We start from the raw sequence: 7069 nt of genomic DNA on the forward strand, positions 1-7069 counted from the left end.
ATTTATAAATTATAAAAAGAATTAAAATTTATTTTGGTTAATGAAAGAGGTGCTACACCCTAAAATGCCTTAAAATGACTAGTAGAGAGTCATGATTCCTTTTGATAAGTTAGCAATATTGGTTTCTAATTTCGAGTATTTTGAATTAATAGGTTTGGAGAGGATTCTAACTTGTATCTTTTGGTTTTGGTTTTAGCGAATCTGGTAAGTGATTGATATCCCTTTAATGTTTACACACTCTAAAAATTCACCACGATGTAAAGTTAAATTTTATATATTATGTATAATATGTTTTGTCCTATGATTTGTAAAAAATCGGGTTGAGCATGCAAAATATATAAATGATTTTCGTATGTCAGATTTTGGAATGTGAATTTTTGTGAAATATGATTTTTGATTTTGAAATATGAATATAATTTTTATCCAACATCTTTGTGATTACATATGTAAATACTTAATTTAAAATAAATATGCTTTGATGTGCACAATATGTGTTTTGTGAAAGTAAATATTACCGTTTTGTGAAATTGGCTAATCAGAAAAAATATTATGTTTTGTCTCCTAGTATGACTATGATATGATCCTGCCAATGGGGGTTAAACATTGGCTATGTCGACATGTATTATGTGAATAAAGATTGATCTCTCAACTGCACCACCATCGATTACAGAATAGTGTTACTTATGATATCTGTTCAGACCAGCCAATGGTTACTTCTGATATACTTATGACCCATGCCACTGGGCTTAATTATGGTTTTTATGACCCATGCCACTAGGGTTAATTTTGGTTTCTGTTATGATTATGACCTATGCCATAGGGTTAAGTATGGCCATAGTATGTTACGGGAGAGCAATAAAAATATAAAATTAGTGTGAAATTAAATTTTGTTTTGTTATCTGAAAGTTTCAAAATTGTGTTAACTATGTTATCTAAAACGAAATTATGTTTGCTTTGCACTTCAAAAATGAAATTTTGAAATGTATGCTTTGAATACCCAAAAATTTTGTTTTGATATCTATATATGTATTAGTAATTTTGGCCTAAAAGTTTTGAACTTGCCTAACCCGGCTGAAAGGATGTTAGTTAATTGCTGAGTGGTTGTACTGATTCCTATAATCTATATCATTTTTATATATTTCAACATGTATTCATGTGTGGGGAATTAGACTTATTCGATGAGAGCCTGGGTTAGCAAGATTAGTACATGTCTTTTGACATTTATAAGTTTTGATGTAAGTATTCATATTTTAGTTTGTGAAGAGATGATAGCAAGATGAGAAATTTATACTTTTCGGAGGATTATATATATTGTATTATTTGGAGATTTGAGGTTTGGTCAAGTGTAAAAATTTAAAGAGATTTTGGAGTTATTACATTTAGTTTAGTAAGATGTTATTGCTTTACATGCTTATGGGATTCATCCCATGAGTATGTGGCATCTTTTAGGTCCCAAAACCTTGGGTTTGGGGCTTGACACATGGCCTCAAGTAATATGATGTCAACCATGACTATTGGTAGATTCATGACACATGAATGCTTAGGGTTTTTTGCAGTAGTCTTGGATACCCAATTGAAAGTGGGTAATGTGCTAATTGTGGGAAATTATGCTGATGTATTTTTAGAGGAGTTACTCGAATTACCTTCAAAATGAAAGACAGAGTTTTGTATAGACTAGGTGTAGGGCACCAACCCGATATTTATACCACCTTATCGAATGGCACTAGTAAAGCTTAAGGAGCTCAAGGATCAATTAAAGGATTTGTTGGAGAAGGGTTCATATGTTGTAGTGTTTTACCATGGGGCGCACTGATATTATTTGTGAAAAGAATGATGGTTCGATGAGGCTTGGTATTGACTATAAGTAGTTGAACAAAATGACCATAAAGAACAAGTACCCTTTCCCACATATTAATGACTTGTTTGATTACTTGTACGGGGTCAAGTGTTTCTCTAAGATCGACTTATGATCGAGATACCATCAATTAAGGACTAAAGATAAAGAAATACTCAAAACTGTTTTCCGTATAAGGTATGGTCATTATGAGTTTTTAGTTAGGTCGTTTGGATTAACTAATGCCCCTACAACTTTTATGGATATGATGAATAGGGTGTTCAAACCCTATTTGGACAAGTTCGTGGTAGTGTTCATCGATAATGTACTTGTATACTTGAGAAGTCAAGAGGAACACAAGCAGGACTCGAGGATCTTGTTATAGATTTTAAGGGAGCACCAGTTGTATGCCAAGTTCTCCAAGTGAGATTTTTGGCTAGATTGTGTTAGCTTTTTGAGCCATGTAATGTCTAAAGATGGTGTAATGGTGGACCCAAAAGAGATTTAGGCAATGGAGAAATAGCCAAAGCTTACTTCAGTTATTGAGATATGAAGTTTCTTATGGCTGCCTAGATACTATAAGAGATTTGTTAAGGATTTCTCCAAGATTGCTACCACTATGACTAAGTTGACACATGATAATTCTATTTTATAGAGTTATTTTAGTCCAATTTTGTTATTAAATATTAGTTAAGTCCTTAATTTTTAATTAAAATTTAGACATTTTTAGTTGTTTTTATAATTATTTAATTTTCATTAAGTTATTTTAATTTTATGTTTATTTATTTTGATTTGGCTATTATTTAGTAGTCTATGCTTTTGTAGGATTTAAGGAAATTGGCTTAATTTTGAAAAGTAAGGTGTTTGAAGGACCCAATAGTTTGCTTACATATGTTTTAGTAATTTGCCCATAACTCTCACTACAGAACTCTAAATGATGTAAATCTTGAACCATTGGAAAACTAAGAGATAGAGCTATAAATTTTTTAAGATTACTTTGCCCAATTCTACCTTGAGGATAGAGAAAATTGTGTCGGAAGATGATAAGGTGTAATGCTACGAGAATGGCAATTTTGAAAGATGATCTTTCATTACACTTTTAACCCCAATTAAGTCCTTAGGTTAACTTAGAGAATTATAGGTTAAGATTGTTAGTATAAATATGATAATTTTAAGAGATATTAAGTTAGACAACTTTAGGAGATTCAAGAGGCTAAAAGTTATGGTAGAAACTCGCAAAGCATGGCTATAATCAATCATTTTGTTTTCTTCCTTAGCTTTTATTTTTCTTCTTACTCTCAATGGTTGAAATTTATATAATGTTATTTGTCTCTACAATTATGAGTAACTAAGTTTCTTTTTCTAGAACTGTAATTAAACTCATAGGTTAACTTTCTTTAATGGGATTTGAATTATTTATTCTAATTTATTTTTAATGCTTTGAATTGCTTGATCACCAATTAAATTGATTTAGAAATCCAAGCAAACTTGGGAAAGGGAGTTTAGTGTAGGCTAAAATTGGGATATCATATGATCATATTAATTGATTTACATATAGGATAATGATATACCTATAGCCAGAATTAGAGCCTAAACTTAATGAATTTGTTTTAATTTTCATTTACATAGGGATATAGTATTTTGATTAAAATAGATATTTTTATACGACGAGTCGAGAGACTCCTATAAATAATTGAGAGCTCTAGGTTAGCAGTTCAACCCATTGAAATAAGTTAAGGAAAATAGGTAAGATTTAGATTAAGTGTGAGGGATTGTGTAATCCTAGGCTGTTTGATTTGATTTTTACTCAAGGTATTATTATTTTGATTTTTCTTTTTAGTTTAAATTTTGGTTAATTAGTTTTAAATAATTATTTAATTTTGATTGTCTGGATAACATTAAATTGCTACAATTTTAGTACATAGTAAAATTTTAGATCAATTATCGATGGGATCAATACTCTACTTTCCGTTATACTATTTTTTCGATACATATACTTGCATAGGTAAAAATTTAATCAACAACACAAAAAGGTGTCAAGTTTGTTTGGACAAATACATGTGAGGAGAGCTTTGAGAAGCTCAAGACTTGTCTTACCACAAATCCAATGTTGAGTTTACCATGTGGTACAGGAAGTTATACAGTTTATTGTGATGCATCACAAGTGCGACTTGGATGTGCGACTTGGATGTATGTTGATGCAACATGGTAAAGCGATTACGTACGTGTCAAGATAGCTCAAGAGACATGGGCAAAATTACCAAACCCATGATTTAGAGATAGTAACCATAGTATTTTCCTTGAAGATTTGGGGGCATTATTTGTATAGTGAGACTTGTGAGATCCACACAGTCCACAAAAGTCTCAAGTATATTTTTTAGTAAAGAGATCTCAACCTTAGGCAACATCGATGCATGGAGTTGCTTAAGGATTATGATTACACAATATTGTACCATCCTAACAAAGCCAATAGGGTCGTGGATGCTTTAAGCTAGAAATCAAAGGAGAGTTTTGTTGACTACATATATTTTTGATGATAACAAAACATTCCTTATTCATTAATGCCTAACTTCACTGTTTTAGTGTGCATGATAAAGTTAATTCCCTTAATAAAATTATTGATTAGAGGCAAGTTCACTTAGAATATAGATTAATTAGTTAAAGTGAGGAAAAAAAAAAGCTAGTGAAAAAAGGACCTCATTAACTGATTAATGTGGAGCTTTAATCAGTTAAGGCAAAAATGGGCTCTGGGAAAAGCAAGACAGAAAAGTCTTAAATGGTTAACACCAGGCTTAACTAATTAAAGAGGTGCTGAAGGCTGAAAATAGAGGCATGCTAATTGGTTAAGGAATTTGGTTAATCGATTAGAGCACAAGACCTTAGTACCCTCAAGCGCCAAAATCCAAATTTGAAATAAGATTGACCATTGAAGGGAGTCAAAATGATGAAATTCAAAATTCAAAGATTTTCTAATTGATTAAAGTTGATTTTAATCGAATAAGGTTGAAGAAAGTGAAGCCTCAACCAGTTAAAGGGGAGAGCTAACTAATAAAATGTGGACTACCTTTTGGAGAAGATTGAAAATAGAAAGCTTTTAATTAGTTAAAGTTTCCTCTAACTAGTTAACGCAGTGAATAGAGTTGCCAAATAGTTCAAGCCAGAAAAGGTTCAATTACTTAAAGGCTGCCCATAACTAGTTAGCAAAACTCTATTTACCTATTTTAGTTTAAACACTAGAGGATAAAATAATGGCTAGAAAAATGGCAGAGTTGTTCCTAATGGCTAGAATCTATCCTAAATAGGCAAATCTGACTCCCTAAGTATAAAAGAAAGTTTCAACTGTCAAAGAAAAAAAGATTGAAGTACTAAGAGCCATTTCGACCAAAAAGCTAAAGAACCATCACCAAACACTTATTCTTCATTCTTATTCTTCAAAAAGTGTTTAAGCCTGATTATAATCTTTCTAGATCTATAAAGTTAATCAGTTGTACTTCTTTTTCTTTTTTATTCTTGTAAATTAGAGTATGGGAAGTACTCTAAAGCTTATTGTAAGGGATTAGAGCTTGGGTTAGAAGCTCGCCTTGTAAAAGCTTGGTAGAAGCTATTAATTTCACTAGTATAGTGAAGTTAGGTTGAAAATCTTTGATTAGGAGATCAAGGTAGTGGATGTAGGTTTGGGGGACCGAACCATTATAAATACTTGTGCATTGCCTACTTCTTTCTACCTTTTCTTACTTGGTGTCTTTTAATTCTAACAAGTTTTAAACTTTCCTTCCTCTAGTTCATTAAGAGCTTTATAAACTCTGAAAGGACTAACCTTAAAATTTTTAGTGTTATTCACCCCCTTTTAGCACTCTAATAGGACCAACAAGCTTAACCCATATCTAAATTGAGAAGAGATCATTGGTACAAGCTATGCATGAGTTAGGCGAAATGGGTAGTTGATTTGAGGTTGAAAACTTGAAGGCACTATTAGCCCATTTTAAAGTGAGATCGATGTTTTGGATCGCATCAAGGAAGCATGAGGAAAAAATGACTTTTTGCTAAAGCTTTGTGTTGAATCCATATGTTTTTTATGATAACTAAACATTTCTTATTCATTAATGTAAAACATCACCATTTAAGTGTGCAGGACAAAGTTAATTCCTTTACTAAAATTGTTGATTAGGGGCAAGTTCACTTAAAAGATAGGTTAATCAGTTAAAGTGAGGAATAAGTAAAAGGCTAGTGAAAATAGAACCTCATTAATTGATTAATATGGAGCCTTAACCAATTAAGGCATCATTAGGTGTTGCACAAAAACAAGACAGAAAAGCCTTACTAGGTTAGCACTAGGCTTAATTGAGTAAGGAGATGCTGGAGGTTGAAAACAGAGACATGCTAGTCAGTTAAAGAATTTGGTTAATTAGTTAGAGCATAAAACCTTAGCACCTTCAAGTACCCAAATCCAAATTTAAAATAAGATTGACCATTGAAGGGAGTCAAAATTCAAATATTTTCTAATTGATTAAAGCTAGTTTTGATCTATTAAAGTTGAAAAAAGTGAAGCCTCAACCAATTAAAGGGAGAGCTAACTAGTTAAAGGAAGACTGCTGTGTACATAAGAATGAAAACAAATAGTTTCTAATCAATTAGAGTTTCTTCTTAGTAGTTAACATAGTAAACAGAGCTACCAGATAGTGCAAAGCAGAAAAGCTATAATCGAATAAAGCCTATACATAATCAATTAGCGAAACTTTATCTGTCTATTTGAATTTAAATACTAAAGGATAAAATAACAGATAGAATGGCATCAAAGTTGTTTCTAATTGCTAAAATCTGTCCTAAACAAGATAATCTGACTTTTTAAGTATAAAAGGAAGCTCTAATGGTCAAAAAATGGAAGATTGAAGCACTAAAGAGCCATTTTGGTGAAAAACCAAAGAACCTTCACAAAAAGCACTTGTTCTTCATTCCTATTCTTGAAAAAGTGTTTGAACTTTATTGTATTCTTTCTAGATTGTAAAGGTAATTAGTTGTACTTCTTTTTCTTCTTTTTTCTTGGAATGTTAGAGTATGGGAAGCACTTTAAAGCCTATTGTCAAGGATTAAAGCTTAGGTTAGAAGCTCACCTTGTAAAAGCTTGGTGGAAGTTTTTAATTCCACTAGTATAGTAAAGTTGAGTTAAAAATCCTTGATTGGGAGATCAAAGTAGTGGATGTAGGTCAAGGAGACTAAACCACTATAAATACTTAT

Source organism: Theobroma umbraticum, unplaced genomic scaffold (assembly GCF_002168275.2).
Source record: "Theobroma umbraticum cultivar Fairchild unplaced genomic scaffold, ASM216827v3 scaffold_12.0, whole genome shotgun sequence".
Lineage (NCBI taxonomy): Eukaryota > Viridiplantae > Streptophyta > Magnoliopsida > Malvales > Malvaceae > Theobroma > Theobroma umbraticum.